Raw genomic sequence first — 18,139 nt, 5'->3', positions numbered from 1 at the left:
TTTAGAGTTCAGGGGCGGAATTTCTCCATGGCGATTCTCCGGCCCGCAATGGGCCGAAGTCCCGCCGCTGTCAGGCCTCTTCCGCCAACATGGTTTAAACCACCTCTGTGCCGGCGGGATTGGCGGCGCGAGCGGGCCCCCGGGGTCCTGGGGGTGGCCTGGCCCGCGATTGGGCCCACCGATCGGCGGGCGGGCCTGTGCTGTGGGGGCACTCTTTTTCTTCCACCGTCGCCATGGCCTCCACCATGGCGGAGGCGGAAGAGACCCCCTCCATCGCGCATGCGCCGGTGGTGACGTCAGCAGCCGCTGACGCTTCGGCGCATGCGCGGACTCAAACCGACCGCCGAAGGCCTTTCGGCCAGCCCCGACGCCGGGCGGCGTGGCACCAAAGGCAGTCGGCGGAGCGGGAGCCACTCCGGCACGGGCCTAGCCCCTAAAGGTGCGGAGAATTCTGCACCTTTTGGGAGGCCCGGCCCAGGTTTCTGCTAAAGTTATTTTGCCTCATTGGAAATGTAAAATCGATTTTAACCAATGCATAAGGCAGCGTTAATAGCATGTGTAATTGTACTCTTATTTCTCAATATAAAGCATGTTTTGATGTAATTAAGAGCAGCAACATGTGCAGTTTTGATAACACAGCAGAAATTGGAACAGTTCCAAAATTAAGCATCTTTAATAAGGATCTCCGCCTCTAAGTAACCGTATTTTAAATAACTGGCCATAGCCTAAAGGCATACTGAATCATTTAATAGTTCCATTGGTTGAGACTAATCCATTTCTTTGTCCATTAAATATTTTAAAGATGTGGAGATGCCGGCGTTATACTGGGGTGAGCACAGAAAGAAGTCTCACAACACCAGGTTAACGTCCAACAGGTTTGTTTCAAATCACTAGCTTTCGGAGCTTTGCTCCTTCCTCAGGTGGAGGAATGTGCTGGCACACCTGAGGAATGAGTCTTTTAAAACATGCCTACTAGTGCTTGTAGGCTTGGGATCCAGTTTAGCTCAGTTGGCTGGACAGTTAGTTTGTGATGCAGAGTGAAGCCAGCAGCATGGGTTCAATTCCCATATTGGCTTGAGGTTATTCATGAAGGCCCCACCTTCTCAACCTTGCCCCTTGCCTTGATATGTAGGGCGGGATTCTAATGGGAATCTAAGTGCCGACGCCGCAGCAAAAACCGGAGTGGGGCCTCGGCGCGGCGTTGGAGACCTGGCCGCCCTGCAGAACAATTGCACAGGGCTATCACATTGCCGGCGGAGGAAAGGAGGCCCGCTGACAGAGAAGCCGCCCCACCGATTGGTGGGCTCTGATCGCGGGCCAGACACCATCGGAGCCCCCCCCCCTCCTCCCCCCCGGTTAGGGAGCACCCCCCACAGGCCGCCCCCCGAGCGTTACCCCAGAGTTCCCGCCGGCAGCGACCAGGGTTGAATGGCGCCGGCGGGACTCTGTTGTGTCAGAGCGGCCTCTCTGCCCATCCGGGCCGGAGAATTGGCGGCCCCGCCGATTCCAGTGGCCCGCGGCTGACGCCGTGCTAGATGCACCGGCGTAACTGGCCCCCATTGTCCGTAACTCGGTGAATCGTGCGCCGGCGTCGTGGCGCGGTTGCTCCATTCTCCGGCCCACGCGGGGTTCGGAGAATCACCCCCGTAGTGACCCTCAGGTTAAACCACCACCAGTCAGCTGTACCCCTCAAAAGGGGAAAGCAGCCTACAGTCACCTGAGACAATGGCTACTTTACTAGCGCTTGTGTGCCTAAGAAAAAGAGTGCAATTTGAAGAGCCTCCTCAACCCAGTACAATTGACAGGGTGTAATCTTACAATTTTAATCTGAAAGGTTCATCTGAAAGGATGGACAGTTTTGTGGTTGGGGCCTGCTCCAGGTGAACTGAATCCCAAACCAGGTAAAACAAATTGCAGAAAACATGAATATAAGTGGCTGAGAGTGTAACTTCCGTTTAAAGTGGGTAATCTTTGTGCTGGCTTGGCCAATTCTGTTTGGATTCTGCTGATATTACTATTGGAAAAATGTGGAAAACCTACCCCACAGTTTAAATCAGAGATTGGTAAACCCTCTATCCTGATCATTTTACTTCTGTTATTAGAGAATTGCATTCCACTGATCGAGCAGTTAGCCTGCAAAGGATTTAGGCGGTTCAGGGGGTCAAGTGTTGGGTCTCCATAAAAGTTTTCCTATTTTAAACCTCATCCATGTTTGAAAGCCCCCACAAGTAATCTCCTTGAGCAAGAGACTCACTTTGAATGGGTTCCAGTCTGCATGCCTACCAAAAGGATTCACAAGATTGCTGGAAAATCAGAAGCCCAGAAGGAACAAAAACAATAAAAACTGGGAAAAAAAGTACTTGTCCGGACTGTTTTTATCCTACTGGGAGTCCAGCGGGTCAAAGTATTGCACCCTTTTTCAGGGGCATTACAAACTCCTGACACTGGGGCAAGAAAAGAGAAATGCACACTCACTCTGTAGCTGGTCTTTGTTCAAGGGTTGACTGGGGGAACAACTTTGAAATTCCTTGAAGTGGTGCATTATTATTTTCCCTGTACTCTTGATTTCACTGTACGTGTATGCTTTGTTTCTGAGTTGAGGTACAGGCCATCCATGATCCAGTTGAGTGGTGGAGCAAGCCCGAGGGAGTGAATGGCTGACCCCTGGCTCTAAGTTCACTTGTGATGCCATGGCAAACTATGCTGTTCCTGAGCAATGTTTTGAAGCATAGGTTGGAACCAATACCCATGCAGGTGACCCATTTCGGTTTTAGGTTGGCAGTTACAATGGGACGGGATCGGACCTTTACTAGAGCATCTCCAAGCACTAAAGAGTAACAGCAGTTTGCATTTGTTCTGACAATGGCCTTGATCCAAGTCAACTAAAGGGTCTGCTCAGCTGATCTTTGCTAAAACATATGAGTGAGGTACCAAAGGGTAGCTGGTGCAGGTGCACCCTGATTCAGCATAAAGAGAAAAATACAGAATTGGAGGGAAAAAATACTGAGTGTAGTTGGCTTTTGGTTCTGAATTCAGTCTCAGCGAGTCACTGAAAAATGAAGAGACTCAGCAGTTTCAGTATTACAAAGCCTTGGTAACTGGAGAATCAAAAACAATCCAATCAAACTGAATGCTTCATCCATCAATCCATAAATCTCATGCTGCATTTATGTCACGTCCTGACATACAAATCAATTTCTAAACATAACCAAATTGTATATGCCTACGGGGAGATGGTGGCGTAGTCGTAATATCACTCGTAATAGCAATCCAGAAGCCCAAGCTAATGCCTTGATAATTAATGTGTGTTCAAATCCCACTCTGGCAGCTGGTTGATTCAATTAATAAAACCAGTGATGGTGTCCCATGATTGTTGTGAAAAGCGTCTGTTTTACTAATGTCCTTTAGGGAAGGAAATCTGCCAACCTTACCTGTTCTGGCTGACATGTGACTTCAGACACAGCAATGTGGTTGACTCTTAGCTGCCCTCTGAAACGGCTTAGCATGACACTCAGTTCAAGGGCAATTAGAGATGGGCAACAAATGCTGGCCTTGTCAGTGACAGCCACATCCCATAAAAGAATAAATAAAAAATATAGATAGGAGAGAAAAAGAGAGGGAGACACACACACACACAGGTCAGGATTTTACAGCCCCTTTCGCCTAGAGGGATATTATGGTCCCACCAAACTGAAAGTCGATTTAAGTGGCTTGCCGTATGCACGGGATGGTGGAGGGGGTGGAGACACGCCTCGACGGGGCCGTAAAACCCTGGCCACAATCTGTCATTCAATAAAATGCACGCAAATTTGTTATGTTACTGCATGCTGGTTACATTTTCTAGTCAATTAAGTTCACTTTAACAGCAGTAAATATCTTTAAATATCTTTATGTGGCAGTTGCTAATTTGAAAGTAATTAATTGTGTGTGATGTGCTCGAAGACATTCCTGAGCGACATGCTAAAGACTCGATGTGAATGCAAATCTGTCTTCTTCACCGTCATGTTAGTTGCATTAAAATTATGAAATTAATGTGAAATCTAGAGGTTTGCAAGGGAACCAAAGTTGATTTTTGTTCTGGTATCTGCTGAAAGTATTGGCTTCCGTTGGGTTACTGCTGGGTTGCTGCTGTGGGATTGCTGATTGACTTTTTTCCCCGTTCGCAATGACACGGAGTCTGAAATTAGGCACGTTAGGTGCTCGGCTCGAATGCAGAATAATAAATTAATTTTGAACCGCACAACACATTATGTTCAATTTTAGGCAATAAGTCTTATTACCTTTATCTATTTGACCAAAGAGGAGAATTCAGTGTACATATGTATATATATATATGGTTTTTTAAAATCTGGTATTTGTTCATAAGTATTAAAGATTGTTTAATTTGTTAACATGTATTGAAACATTACCAGTGAATAAATTAGAACACCTCCAAAATCAGGCCCAGTGGCAACGCTGGGATGATATATGTATCTATTTTGTATAATTATGTTAAACACTGTACAAGATACCACCTGACACTACCGTATTACTGTCTGAGCCATGAGCTAATTGGCATGAGGTAGATAAGATTAAAGAGATAAATGTGTGGCTCCAAGATTGGTGTGGGAGAAATGGGTTCGAGTTGTTGGGACATTGGCACCAGTACTGGGGAAGGAGGGAACTGTTCTTGAATCATGTTGGGACCACTGTCCCAGCAAATCAAATAACTAGGGCTGTCAATAGGGCTTTAAACTAAAGAGCGGGGTGGTGGGGGTTGTGTGATGGGGGGGGTTCAGTTGCATGGAAATTTAAAAATAAAATCAAAGTGTAAGGAGAAGGTGGGAGTACAGATTAATTATGAGGCTAATATAGTTACCAGATAATGAAAGGAAGGGACAGAGCATGTGCATGTCATATTAAACCAAGGGGTTGTACAAGGGTAGATAAAATTAATAATAGGACAAACTGAAAGGCTTTGGATGCAATTTTATGGCTACCCTTCGCGTGAAAAACAGCTCGCCGTGGCGCAGCATGGCCGATAGAAGCCGGGAGACCCGTTCCCGGGATCTAACCGGCTCACAACGCCACGCAAGATGTAACACGATCTCACAAGATGTTGCGATATAAATCTCCCCCATTGTGGGTGGGATAATTTTTCAGAAAATTTGCATATTAAAGTGAGTCAGCTGGTCACCCTTTAATGTGCATGTACCCAGAGTATCTTCTTCGACCCGGAGACCTCAGGCCAGGGCCTTTCAGTACTGGTCTCCATAAATAGGGACCAGACGGAACGGCACTGGTGGGGGACTCCCAGGAGATGGAAGGCCCCCAGGTGCATGCCCTTTGGGAAGGGTACCTTCCTGTGGACGGCAAACCACAGGAGATGCAGAAAGTGCAGAAGATCTTTTTTGTCATCTCCCAGGACTCCCTCAACATCTGCTTTTCTGGCCATACAAAACCAGTAGATCTCGGTGGGCAATAAAGTCTCAAGTGTTACAAAAGAAATAGTGCACAAGTCTTTGACTTCACAGGAAACACCTAGTCTCATCTGACTCTCCTTACTCCCATGTACTTTTGTTTTTACTATTTTTGAAATGACCATCCAATTCCCTTTTAAAATAATTTATGGATTCTGTTAAACTGGAAAGTTTGGCAGACATTTGCACATTTAAACCATCCTTTGTACAATTTTTTTTCTAAACGTCCCTTTACTCCCTTTTCTCATTAGTTAAAGGTCGTGTCCTCTTTCTGCTAATTTGCAGAAGAATGGAAACAATCTATCAATATTTATGTCATTGTAACCCTTTGGATGAGTTCCAGTGACAAAAATGACCATTTCTCAACTATGCAACCTTCCCATTAACATCCTTGTGAATTTAAACTGCACTTTTTCAAATACTTTTCTATTCCTCCTGTAAGGAAGTAAGTGCTTAATGGGCATGAGAGAGGGAGCGTCAAAACTTGGTCTGGTAGCCCAGAAGGTAATGAAGAAAGTTTTGTCATTTAACTTTGATAATAGGGTTCACTTCATCTCAGCTCCGCAGCCATATCTTCACCCAAATCAATTCCGGCCACAGAGCACTCAAATACGCCATCATTCCAAAACAAAAACTTACTTTTAAACAGTGCCTTTAATACAGCAAAATTGTCCGAAAAGGTTTCACAGCAGTGTTACCTGTAAACATCAGGATCCTTGGCTTTAATAAACAGTAATGTTCCACGTAGATATGCAAATCACACAACATGATGCAAACATAAAAATCCTGGCATGAGAAAAGGCCATTGAGCCATTAAACCTATCCCTTTCACTCAATTTCCTGATCGATTTGACCAACGTTGGATAAATGCCAAGATGATAACCGGATAATTTCTGAAAGTAACAGAACAAACCTCAAGCTAACAATTCTTTCAGCACTCTGTTGCATTGCACACATTGTTGGCCTTATGAGTCTGTAATATTTGAACCATTCCTCCTCTAATACTTGATTGTTTGTATTTTAATCCCATTCTTAACCAGATATTTGACAAATTTTTACTTTTAACATGAATTACAAGTCACTATTGTTTTAGTCCTCAACAAATTTTAATGTTAGTCCATTAAAAATGTCAGCATTGTTGGCTTCACAGTATAATGGGCAGGTGATGAAGCTCTGGCCACGTACACTGACAGTTTTCATGTTATAATGTGCTGTATTTTGTTTCTAAGCTTGGAGTCAGATATGTTGATAGGCTTGGCACTTGGTACCAGCTATGGGGGGGGGGGGGGGGGGGGGTGTAAAAACTCTTTGGACCATAAGACATATGAGCAGAAGTAGGCCACTCAGCCCATCAAATCCACTCTGCCATTCAATGAGATCATGGCTGATCTGATATAATCCTCTAATCCACATTCTCGCCTTATGCCCATAACCTTTGATTCCCCTTACTGCTTAAAAATCTGTCTATCTCAGCCTTGAACATACTTAATGACCAGTCTGTGATAAAAAAAATCCACAGGTTCACTACCCTCTGAGAGAAGGAATTTCTCCTCATTTCTGTCTTAAATGGGTGACCCCTTACTTTGAGATTATACCCTCTGACCCTTGACTCTCCCACAAGAGGAAACACCCTCTCTGCATCTCCACTTTCAAGCCCCCTGAGAATCCTATGGGCACAATTTAATGGGGAAAAAAAGAGTCCGGGTTTGGCCACATTTAGCGGGGTGTTTCTTGTCATCTGCAGTGCTGAGAATGACCCTGCTATTAAACGGAACTCATTTTTTGGGGGGGCCTCGGTGAGGAGATTCCATTTACATTCATTGTTAAATGCTGCCCGATCTCCTGATGCCCCATCGCGGGCTCCAGACCACCCAATCCCTAGGGTGGTACTGCAAGGGTGCCAGGGTGGCAGTGCCTTGGTGCCTGGATGGCATCGGTACCAGGGTAAGACCCTGCCAGAGCCCAATCACCTGGGGGCCTCTGATCATCTAGGAACAATGAGGCCATTTGATCATGCCCTATATATCTCAATAAAGTCACCTCTCATTCGTCTAAACTCCAATGAGTACAGGCCCAATCTACTCATCTCTGTACATAAGAAAATCCCTCCATACCTGGAATTAACCTAGTGAACTTTCTCTGGGCTGTCTCCAATGTCAGCATACCTTTCTTTAGATAAGGGGACCAAAACTGTGCACAGTATTCCAGGTGCCTTGTTTCGTTTTAGTGGGACTTGCCAATCCTAGGAAGAAAGGGTCAGACCTTTTTTGGGTGGTAGTGGGGTGCCATCAATCCTGAAGAGAGAAGATCAGATATCCAATCGTGAGGGGAGAGTCCCAACCTTCAATGCTGGAGGGAAGGGGCTGTCATTTGCAAGGGAGTTGTCTTATCTGGTTGTTACAATCTCTGAAACTGGGAGAGGGTCCAATTGTACAAGAGGTCCGATAGCGGTCAAGGAAGTAAATAATTTAGTCAACTGGTAAGAAGCACTTCTGCTTCTCCTGGCCCACAAAAAAGGTCTGCAAAGGTACCTTCCACAAAGCATTGCCCACCTCCCTTTAACTGTTAGGTTTCCGGGAGACCTGGGAAACACAGCTGGCCAGGTATAAACCTGCAGGACAGCTGAAGCCTGAAGCACACAGCCTTGTTATAATATTTAACTGACCAACTCATTCCTGGCAGTAGGTTGGTTACACAGCCCTCCCTCCCCCCTTCAGTGAAATTGGAAGTGGGCAAGCAGGACGAGGGTGGGGTCAAGTTTGAGACTTTTAAGCTTTAACATCCTGTCAACCCATCTGTTTTTTGGAATTAAAATTACCCCCATTGTTTCACTTCTCACTACACATTACTAGAATGTTGAGAAATAACAATACAGTGTTTGACTGATGGTTAAGACCTTATTCTTCCAATCAATTTCCAAAATCCGCAATTAAATTGAGTAAGTGGGTTAACACCTCTATTAAAATAACTGATGAATTGGATACAGTACAATAAGTGGTTGTACAATAACTATGTTAGTCTTAAATATATTAAAAGGTTCTGAACGGTTGATGTGTAATGCACAAAAGATTTGTACGTGCAATGGTTTAATCTGTGTCTACATTTATATTTCCTCTGTGAATCTTCTTTCAAATAAGATTACAGCGCAAGTGTAATCTTTGCAGATCTAGTACCCAAGCTATAATGTGTTTCAGTTGTCACGATCCCAAGCCCAGGGCCCTCAGGCCTTTGCAGACTTTGGCCGTAATTCTTTTCTCTCAAGTTAGTATCTCTCCCTCAACTCTAAATTTCAACTAAATTACCACCTTTATATCTCAGTAAGCATTGAATAATGGCAGAAATCTAATTTCTTCTGAAGTGATAACTAAGTTAAAGACTAAAGTCTCAAGACTAACACTTCCACTGCTTTTTCATCCAGCTCCCTCCAGTTCAACAATGCAAAGTGTAGCTCCTCTGTTCCCATGGGTTGCCACCTTTTGCATTATCAAGAGGCCTGCTCCTAAGTCCCATGTCTCATATCACTATGTTCCTAACATGCTGCATGATATCAGCTGGATATATAAATATCAACACAAACAATTGTTCTCTCCATTAAGATAGGTTAAAATACAGCCTGCTGAATAATACGGATTTGGTTAAAAAAAATTGGAGACAATAATTAGCTTAGCCCTAAATATTCTGAAACATTTCAAGAAGAATCACATTTTAGAGGTGAATAATCTGACAGGAAATCTTACTTTCTGGTCACTGCACAGTGTAGGACATTGAATTGACATTGAGACATCGGCACTGATTTTTTGATGAACATGAAAGATGCTCATTTTACTCATGCCAAATTTGTTTAAAGATTAATTAGTGCATAGAACACACGGCCACCAATTCATTTTTGATATGAAAACTCTAGAACATAATGCAAAACATTAAAACATGGCTGAGTGCAGTAACTTAATTATAATTGAACTATGGGCGAATCAACGCACCAAAATCACAGATTAAATATTTCTGTGGGAGAGGAATAAGAATTGTTTTTGTTGAACAGCTGAGCGGCATTTAAATGTAAAATATAAAATTAAAAGTCACAATCCACTTCTATGAATTACTGTATGACTTATTGGCTGTTAGCCCCTTCAATCTTTAGAGTTTTTGCAAAGACCATGCAAAGATTACTGTCAGCATTAATTCTGATTAAAAGTAAAATGAAAATCTCACCAGTGACAGTAAGTTCCAGGCACAGACACTCTACTAAATGTCTTCAGTGTCCTGTATTTGGAAGATTGGACTTCCACACTGTACTGGAATGCCAGCAGAATAACACATTCTTTTAGTAGACTCCTTTGTGTATTAATAAATAGACTGGAAATTAATAGCTTCTTCTGGACTATACCACTCATATTGGCTGGTGTGTTTGATCCAATAGGTTTGAACAGTAGGAATAATCTCTTCTGTTCCATTTATCTCCATTTTACAATTTCTGAAATGAATTGTTTAAATATGTACATGTTTTAGAACATGTTAGGATATCAATTTTATATAAAACAGTGTTGACACTCTGCAAAGGAACCCTTGCAGTGCCATAAAGTAGAGGGACATGGATGTTTCCTCCCTCCCATGGCAATAATATAAAGAGGTGGCAAGGAAAGGTTAGGGGATAGACTTTCAAATTGCCACCAAGGTGTAAAACTAGCATTGAGGGTCAGAGACACAGAAAAACTCTCCAAGTTTATCATTTCATTGAGCTCGCAGGACATGTAAACCATGCGGTTGGATCCCAGAACCGGTTTTCCGTCTGGAACAATGAAAATCTCTCTCTCGGTCACCTTTGAGGAGACGGAGAAAATCAAATGCTGCTTTCCCATTGAGCTCCGGTGGCCATGGATTGGAAAAGATCTAACCATTCTCCTCATGCTGTTGCTTACAGAAGCATGCAGCCCAGTGTGGACAATCCTACAGGGGGAAATCACACGGAGAGGGAAATGAAGAAGGCAGAGCCATTGTTTGTGAGAGATGAAGAACAAATGTACATAAAATACATCGGACAAAATGATCAGAAAATGCTTTTTAGTTATTCTGTCAATTCTTCAGCTTTTTAATGAAGGCTCTTTGTTAGGTTCATGGACTGTCAAGAGTTGGCAACTTCTGATGCCTTGTTCAGCAGCTAATTGGTGGGAACCCAAACAATTTTAGTATAGGTCTCCACATAGCATTACAGAATTAGAAACCATGGCTAATTTTCAGTTGCCTAGGTCATCAGCACTGGAACCAGTTTTGCAGGTCACAACCAGTGTTTGGCTGAGATCAAACCTAATTTCTATGTTCTAATGAACTGCATAAGTTGTGGTTTCACTTACTTAAGGAGGTAATTACTTGGAGATAGTTCAGAGATTCTTTGGGCTGATTACTGGAATGAAGGGGTTCATAGAATCATAGAATTTGCAGTGCAGGAGGAGGCCATTCAGCCCATCAAGTCTGCACCAGCTCTTGGAAAGGGCACCCTACTTAACCCCACATTTCCACCCTATCTCCGTAACCCTGCAACCCCATCTAACCTAAGGGCAATTTAGCATGGTCAATCCACCTAACCTGCAGATTTTTGAGCTATGGGAGAAAACCGGAGCACCAGGAGGAAACCCATGTAGACACGGGGAGAATGTGCAGACTCTGCACAGACAGTGACCCAGGCAGGAATCAAATCTGGCGCTGTGAAGCAATAGTGCTAACCACTATGCTACTGTATTGCCCATTGTCTTATGTGGATAGACTGAGCAAGTTGCATCTATACTCATTGGAATTTAGAAGAATGAGAGGTGATCTTACTGAAACAAATAAGATTGAGGGGGCTTGGCAGGTTAGATGCTGAGAGAATGTTTCCCTTTATGGGGTCATCTAAAACTAGTGGGTACAGTTTCAAAATAAGGAGTCTTCCATTTAAAATGGAGGTGAGGAGGCTCTTTAATCTTTCGAATTCTCTTCCACAGAGAGCGGTGGAAGCTGTGTCATTGAATATATTTAAGATTAGGTTAGACAGATTTGTGATCTACAAAGGAGTCAAGGGTTATGGTGGGTTGGAGGTGGTGTGTGGAGTGGGGTGGTGGGGTGGTAGGTGGAACATAAGAAAGTGGAATTAAGGCCACAGTTGATCATCCATGATCTTGCTGAATGGTAGAACAGGCTCACGGGGCCAAATGGCCTGCTCCTGCTCCTATTTTTCATGTTCATTGCTCTGAGCACACATTAGGGATCAAACCCTGGGTCTTGTTGGGGTGCACTGCTCAGTTACACACTGGGTAAACTCACTGAAACATTGAAGGTGCCAGAGATGCTATCACAGGAAAATTAGCTTGGAGCATAACAGGTCCAACAAGACAAGGTGACTTCAGGCAATTTCAGGCTTAATTAGCAGTGACACTAATTTAAACATTTTAATTTATTGATGCTAATTTAGATTGCATTGTTGAAATGGTGATTGGAGGCTTGATTCAATATAGGGAAAATCAGAATGAAAGTGGCTCATGTTATTAATCTCAGTGAACAGTCATTAATTTGCACTAGATGTGAATCAATGCCCCACATATTAAAGCATACAGCACCTGAAACTGCACAGGAACCTATCAAGGGACACAATTGCAAATTATGTATTGACTGACATGTTTGTCTTGAATTTCTAAACTTGTCCATCCACTGCAGTGCAAAGAAAAAAAAATCCAGCCTCTTCCCAAAATACCACGGATGACTATTCGGGGGGGTTGCATAGCTCCACCAACTCCCCTACACCTATCGCTCCATCGCTCTACTAATCTGATCCAGCAATTATTTTCTTTTGAACATCAGAAATACACATCATTTCCAGATCTTTGTGGGGCAGACATGGAGATATTATGCATACCAATACATCTCAATTGGCTTGATTGCTGCTCATACACTGGGTGCCCTTCCATGGCCAGGACTGAGAACTCCTGCTTTAAGAAGTCTCTGCCTTTAGTTCCACATCTCAGTTCATCATTTTCCTGATGTGGACCTCTCCATTCACCTGAGGAAGGAGCAGTGCTCCGAAAGTTCGTGTTTGAAACAAACCTGTTGGACTTTAACCTGGTGTTGTAAGACTTCTTACTGGTATAATTTTCCTTGTTCGAGATGTTACAAATCAATGTGGATGATATTAGATTAACTGTAGATCCCAGTGGAATTGGATTTCTTTCATATCAGATAGAAATTTCCAGTCTTCAGGGCCCATTCATTTGCATTCATACTATAACTGCAGGTGTGGTAACACATTACTAAATTCTAATCCAACTTCCAACATCTCCCCACCCACCCAGAAACCTTTTGTACCCCCACCAACCTTTTGTCCCCACTCTCCTGACTGATCCATGCCAGTTTCTTCCTCTATACTTGCATCCACAAGGTCATTCCTCACTTGAGCATAATAGGTGCAGCAAGAAAGTGGTTAAGTTACTACACTAGTAATCCAAAGGCCTAGAATAATTATCTGGTGACTTGAGTTCAAATCCCAGGCATGAAGAAGTGAGAGTGGCTGCCCTTGACATCAAGGTGACATTTGAATAAGAGCGACATCAAGGGGTCCCAGTGAAATTTAAGTCAATAGGAATCAAGGGAAACCTTTCCACTGGTGGGAGTTACATCTAGCACAAATGATGATGGCTGTGGTTGTTGGAAACCAATCATCTCAGTCCTAGGACCTCACTGCAAGTGGTTCCCAGTATAGTATTCTTGGCCCAATCTTTCAGCTACTTCATCAGTGACTTTCACCCCATTTTAAGGTCAGAAGTGAGGGTGTTCACTGATAATTGCACAGTGTTTGGTTCTATTTATATTTCCTCCACTATTGAAGTAGTCTGTCCATGTGCAGCAAGACCTGGACATAATTCAGGCTTGTCGGATAAGTGGCAAGTAAAATTTGTGTCTGAAAAGTTCCAGGCAATGATCATCCAGCAAAAGAGTTTCTAATGTCCTTCCCTTGACATTACTACTGTCAAATACCTCACCATCAACATCCTGGAGGAAGCCACTGTTGATAAAAGCTTTAACAGAGCAGGAGCAGATGCAGGAGCAGGGTTGCTTGCTGCAAATATATGGGGTCTTGGTGAGGCCACACCTGGAATACTGTGTGCAGTTTTGGTCTACTTATCTGAAGAAGGATCTTTTTGCTCTAAATTGAGTGCAGAGAATGTTCACCAGACCAGGATTAATGTATGAGGAGAGATTGAGTCGGTTAGGATTGTATTCACTGGAGTTCAGAAGAATGAAGGGGAATTTCATAGAAACCTGTAAAATTCTAAGAGGACTAGACAGGGTAGATTTAAGAAGGATGTTTCTGATGGTGGGGGTGTCCAGAACAAGGGGTCACAGTCTGACGATATGGGGTAGATTGTTTTGGGCAGAGATGAAGAGAAAGCTCTTTACCCAGAGAGTGGTAAATCTGTGGAATTCTCTACCACAGAAAGTAGTCGAGACCTAAACATTATGCGTTTTCAAGAAACCGTTAGAGATAGCACTTGGGGGCAAAGGGCATCAAAGGATATGCGCGGGGAGGTGGGTTGGGGGGGGGGGGCAAGATTAGGTTTTTGAGTTGGATGATCAGCCATGATCATAATGAATTGTAGAGCAGGCTCGAAGGGCCAAATTATCCTCCTATTGCTCCTATTTTCTATGTTTCTTAAATACTGTGGTTACAAGAACAAGTCAGAGTCTGTGGTGAATGGCTCACCTCATGACTCCCCAAACCCTTTCCACCATCCAGACATGAGGTACAAGGCGCAAATTAGGAGTGTTATGGAATACTCTCCACTTGCTTGGATAAGTGCAATGTCATTAACACTCAATAAACTCAACATTATCCAGAACAGTCTGCTTGATTGACTTTCCGTCCATTACCTTAAACATTCACTGCCTCCATCACCAGTGCAACATTGTGTGTAACAGCTACAAACTGCACAGAATTCAGCACATCATATCACGGTTTATTCAGCCATACTTTTCAAACCCACAAACGCTACCTCCTAAAGGGACAATGACAGTAGCTGTGTGGGAATACGATAACCTGCAAGTTTCCCTCCAATTCACACACCATTCTATGTTGAACATGTGTCTCTCTTCCTTTGTTGTCACGGAGTGAAAATCCAGGACCTACCTATCAGCACTGTGGGGAGTACTTTCATCACATGGACTGCAGCGGTTCAAGAAAATGGCTCACCACCACCTTCTCAAGGGCAATTAATGCTGACCATGCTACTACAAAGAACAAAGAAAGAACAAAGAAAATTACAGCACAGGAACAGGCCCTTCGGCCCTCCCAGCCTGCGCCGATCCAGATCCTTTATCTAAACCTGTCTCCGATTTTCCAAGGTCTACTTCCCTCTGTTCCCGCCCATTTATATACCTGTCTAGATGCTTCTTAAATGATGCTATCGTGCCCGCCTCTACCACCTCTGCTGGTAAAGTGTTCCAGGGACCCACCACCCTCTGCGTAAAAAACTTTCCACGCACATCTACCTTAAACTTTCCCCCTCTCACCTTAAAATCGTGACCCCTTGTAACTGACACCCCCACTCTTGGAAAAAGCTTGTTGCTATCCACCATGTCCATACCTCTCATAATTTTGTATACCTCAATCAGGTCCCCCCTCAACCTCCATCTTTCCAACGAAAACAATCCTAATCTACTCAACCTTTCTTCATAGCTAGCACCCTCCATACCAGGCAACATCCTGGTAAACCTCCTCTGCACCCTCTCCAAGGCATCCACATCCTTCTGGTAATGTGGCGACCAGAACTACACGCAGTATTCCAAATGTGGCCGAACCAAAGTCCTATACAACTGTAACATGACCTGCCAACTCTTGTACTCAATACCCCGTCCGATGAAGGCAAGCATGCTGTATGCCTTCTTGACCACTCTATCAACCTGCGTTGCCACCTTCAGGGTACAATGGACCTGAACTCCCAGATCTCTCTGCACATCAATTTTCCCCAAGACCCTTCCATTGACCATATAGTCCGCTCTTGAATTTGATCTTCGAAAATGCATCACCTCGCATTTGCCTGGATTGAACTCCATCTGCCATTTCTCTTCCCAACTCTCCAATCTATCTATATTTTGTTGTATTCTCTGACAGTCCTCCTCGCTATCTGCAACTGGCACCTACAACCACAGTACTAATACATTTAAAAAATAAAGTGAACAGCGTCAGATTATTTGATTAAACAGAGCTCTCCTCGTCAAAAATGCACACTTTCCATACTTGTCTCTCTTATCTGGAAACCATTTAATATTCTCATTGAGCTTGCTCCCACGGAAGGCAGTGCTCAATTTTTGGTAAGTGGACATTGAATAAACTATAATATAAATCCCAAGAAAGCGAACCCAGTAACTGGTTAGGAATAGTTGGGGCATCACATTGCAGTGAGTGAAGCGGTTATCTTAAATAGAAGAAACCCAACCAATTTAATATTGAATATTTCAGAGTGCAGCTTTGCAAAATATTACACAAGCAGAAAGTCCTGCATATCTAAACTATTATTCACAAGATATAACATCCAATAGAAACCCTACGGTTTCTTTCATTATATGCTGGTTGTCAGAATGGAAGGATAAAACTCCATTAACGGACAAGAATAAAATGCACGTTGATTTTAATCCCTACTGAAACAAGTTATCTGCGGTAATTTTTGTTGTGTACAAATCATCGACAGATTTTACACAAGGTCCATTTACAAATTTCTGAGCTTTTGAACTTTATATCAAACATTTCCAGAAACCAAACAGCATCACCTATTGGATACTTTGAACTAAATATCTTTGAAATTAAAAGGGATTAACAAATACTTACCACAACAAACATTTGAAGTAAAGACGCCATTTTCACAGAATGGCAAATAAACTGAGTCTATTTGCTCCGGTCAAGACTAATTGTCAATGGATACTCTTTTGGAATGCAAACACAATTGAGGGTTCGGTATCTTTCTGCTGCTCCGCTATATCATGCGTGTCTCCTTAAATGTCACCATACTTGGTTGAGCATATCGGCTGGTGGACTGCTTTCATAATTCATTTATTTACAGCTCATTAAATCAGACACAGGCTAGCAAATGCGGGATGTGCTTCTAAAGGAGTAACATCACAAAGTGTAAATCTGCACTGACAATTGAACCCGATGTCAACGCTTGATTGGACAAAAATCAATGCGAAGCCACCTAGGTGTCTCTTTAATCAAATCAAAAATCAGGACTGTAGGATTTTATTATAAACATCCTTGCTGTTTATCTTTACTGTCACTTTCTTTCATGTTTCCTTCAGCACAAAGCTCTAAAAAAGTGACTTTAACTTGAGGGCAGAATGATTTAGGCCCACATTCCCAATGCCTTTTTCATGAAAACAACTCATATTTGTCTGGTGTTTTATGAGTGTGATACGTGTGAATCAGAAGATGAGCCGTGAGGAAATAATTTTTAAAATCAAATGACGAATAATGAAAAGGAATCACACTTCTTTTAATCAAAGCCGAGAAGAAATTTTGGACATCGATATAAATTTTCAAGCATGAAAGAGATGAAGTTAGGTCTAAGTTCTGACTGCTTCATCCAAATGCCGCTGACCCTGCAAAATTGAATCAGGCTAAAAAAGGACCATCCGTGGCTACTGCCAAAAATATTGTATCTTGTTGGAAGGAGCAGGGGTGTTCTTCCTGGCTTCATAAAACAATAGTAGTCTACTGCTGATTCAGGCTCTTCCCTCTGTGTACATCTTCCCAAACTCTCAGGGTACACATCTAGAGGGTCACTGCTGGCCAAGGCTCTGTCCACCTATCTCACCACCCCAACCCCCCAGCTAATTCCTCCAACTTTTATTGGACATTATTAAGGGTTGCTCCTGGCACCACAATGACTCCTGTTGCTGCCATGGTACCAGTAAGCTCCTTCTGGATGTCCAGTTGTCACGTACAGCTAACTAATTTAATGAAGCCAATTCCCAATGTTGAATGTGGAAGGAGTCTCACACCGTCATAGACTGGCGCACAGAGAGATTGTTCCACTGACATGGCATCCATTTCAAATGGAGGTCCAACTTATCCCACTTGATTATAAATTCATGAGTAGTTTCTGTACCACTGCTGATGTTGCAGGCAAGCCTCTTTACCACAATGTAAGAAGTTGTCAGTCGGGAAGGCTAATTGGGGAGTTGAGGGGTCAGTGTGTGATTGGGACCTCAGTTGCATAGTTGCTCTGAGGTTTGACTTGGGCTTTCATGTCTAATACTTCCTGAGTAACTATCCAAATATGTATGTGGGAACTGTTCAGAATCACCAACTCAAACGTAGAGTTGGAGAATTTTTCAGAAGGTTCCGGGGAACCGGGGAATTTCTCATTGGAAGTTGAAACATCTGAGGCAATTCCCAGGGAGGTCAGCACATCAGGACCTCCGCAGGGTCCCGACGTACATCTCCAGTAACAAGGAGACCAGAAGATTTGGGCCCTCAATTCTTTTTCTTTTTTTAATAGATTTAGAGTACCCAATTCATTTTTCCAATTAAGGTGCAATTTAGCGTGGCCAATCCACCTACCTTGCACATCTTTGGGTTGTGGGGACGAAACCCACGCAAACACGGGGAGAATGTGCAAACTCCACACGGACACTGACCCAGAGCCAGGATCGAACCTAGGACC

General features: G+C 43.3%; 1 protein-coding gene across 6 annotated transcripts in view; it reads right to left on the bottom strand.

Annotated features, from left to right (window-relative positions):
* The window catches only part of ptprea (protein tyrosine phosphatase receptor type Ea), a 355,232-nt gene that overhangs the window by 104,323 nt on the left and 232,770 nt on the right, over positions 1–18,139 (bottom strand). The window contains exon 1 of one of the 6 annotated variants that reach the window (XM_038821519.1): positions 16,306–16,373. The exons of the other annotated variants lie outside the window; for them this stretch is intronic. The gene's annotated coding sequence lies outside the window, so the exon portion shown is untranslated. Of the gene's footprint in view, positions 1–16,305; positions 16,374–18,139 lie in introns of those variants that run through there. 6 annotated transcript variants of the gene reach the window in all.

This window comes from Scyliorhinus canicula, chromosome 16 (genome assembly GCF_902713615.1).
Source record: "Scyliorhinus canicula chromosome 16, sScyCan1.1, whole genome shotgun sequence".
Classification (NCBI taxonomy): Eukaryota; Metazoa; Chordata; class Chondrichthyes; order Carcharhiniformes; family Scyliorhinidae; genus Scyliorhinus; species Scyliorhinus canicula.
The sequence above is the reverse complement of the archived record's forward strand: the minus strand, read 5'-3'. Positions and strand labels throughout refer to the sequence as shown.